General features: G+C 50.2%; 1 non-coding gene across 1 annotated transcript; it reads left to right on the forward strand.

Moving 5' to 3' along the window:
* The first annotated feature begins 668 nt into the window (after positions 1-668).
* Trnak-cuu lies at positions 669-741 on the forward strand. The gene has a single exon. It is a non-coding gene; the product is annotated as a tRNA-Lys (tRNA).
* Positions 742-2,018: the final 1,277 nt, after the last annotated feature.

Below are 2,018 nucleotides of genomic sequence, written 5' to 3' on the forward strand. Positions count from 1 at the left end.
GACTTTGAAAGTGTTAGGCCCATTTCCCTCCCCTGCCAACAGACCATGACAATAAACATGGAGTGGGGGTGTGGGGGACACCCAGCATCTAGTGCAGCAGATACCCCAGAAGTATGCATGTGTGCATACACATACAAATGGGGATCTTCGCCGGGCGGTGGTGGTGCACGCCTTTAATCCCAGCACTTGGGAGACAGAGGCAGGCGGATTTCTGAGTTCGAGGCCAGCCTGGACTACAGAGTGAGTTCCAGGACAGCCAGGGCTACACAGAGAAACCCTGTCTCAAAAAGACAAAAAACAAAACAAAACAAAAAACGAATGGAGGTCTTCTTGGGACAGATGTACTTACCTGATGCAGAATTACTGTTCACTGAATCACAAGCATCTCAAAAAAACAAAGTGTGGGCGCATTTCTCCGAAAGTGACAATGTAGTATATGAATTGTGCAGTTTTCTGTGATCCAAAACATTAGCAAGGGAGTGATATAAAGTCGGGAGAGGCTTTTCGGTTACATGCCTTTACCTAAGGAAATGCCAGCTGTTATAGTTGGACGTGGTGGTACCCACTAGTAATCCCAACATAGAGGCAGGAAAATCAGAAATTCAAGGTCAGCCAGAGCTTTGTGACTTAGGGACCAGCCTTGGCTACATAAAATTCTATTTCATCTGCCCCAGCTAGCTCAGTCGGTAGAGCATGGGACTCTTAATCCCAGGGTCGTGGGTTCGAGCCCCATGTTGGGTGTAGTGAATCTTTTGGGCTGGCAAGATGACTTGGTAGGTAAGAACACTGACTGCTCTTCCAAAGGTCCTGAGTTCAGATCCCAGCAACCACATGGTGGCTCACAACCACCCGTAATGAGATCTGATGCCCTCTTCTGGTGCATCTGAAGACAGCTACAGTGAATTATGCCGGAGCGAGCGGGGCCAGAGGGAGTGGGGCCGGAGCAAGGTCCTGGGTTCAATTCCCAGCAGCCACACACATGATGGCTCATGGCCATCTGTACAGCTACAGTGTGCTCATACACATAAAATAAACAAAATAAATCTTTTTAAAAAACTCTATTTCAAAAATCAAAGCAAAAATATTCTGTGCTGTTGAGACCACTGACAGTGGCAAAGGTACTCATTCCCTCAGGCCCACCTGTCTTTCCTGGGTTATCCCCTACATGAAAGCCCCCCACACCCTTAGTTGAAGGGCAGATCCTTTGGGGGTGGGGACCATGAAGGAGCAGTCCCCTGGTTGCTCAGCCAGAAAGAAAGGATGGGACAAGAGCAGAGAGAAGGCCAGGCAGCCATGGAAGAGCCAGGGTGTTCACTAAGCTGCCCGTCAGCACTACCTACAGCTGTTAGGATCACCCTCATAGTCCCCCAATGAGATTCTCCTTGGTTAGGACTCAAGGTTTGGGGAGTTCTGGTGGGACAGGAGGACTCAGAGCTGGGGTACCACAGGCCTTTTTCCCAGGAGCAGCCCTTACCTGAGGTCACAAGGCAACCCTACTTCCCTTCCCTCTGAGGTTTCTGTACATAGTATGGATGGGCCATCATGACTCCACTTCTGCCCTGAGCATCTGTATACTGCCCTTTCTATCTGCCACAGGCAGGAAGCCTTGACCTTAAGACTAAGTCATCAGAGAACCAGGTTTCATGCCCAGTGCCTACAGGTGTAGAAGAGAAGAGAAAGCCAGCAGCGTTGTGGGCTGGGGGAGAGCACCCCTGGTTTCAGAGAGGCTGGGGTAGTAGAACTGCAGGGAGCTCACTGTGGGTGACGACAGAAACACCAGGGACCAACTTCTTCCGCTCCTATCTGGTCTTCTATGGTGGCATCTTGACCTTAGGCCTTTCAGCCTAGAGACGTGTGAAGAACACACTTCTGGGTCTAACTCGAGATCGCTCCATGGCCACACATTCTGCAGCCATTGCCGTCACATTCCAGGCTGTGAGGGGCTGAGCTCTCTCCTGGTTGAAGGGACTTTCTCTAAATGACCTGAGACATTGCTCCCAAACCTTTATCTCTTTGGT

Source organism: Mastomys coucha, unplaced genomic scaffold (assembly GCF_008632895.1).
Source record: "Mastomys coucha isolate ucsf_1 unplaced genomic scaffold, UCSF_Mcou_1 pScaffold15, whole genome shotgun sequence".
Taxonomy (NCBI): domain Eukaryota; kingdom Metazoa; phylum Chordata; class Mammalia; order Rodentia; family Muridae; genus Mastomys; species Mastomys coucha.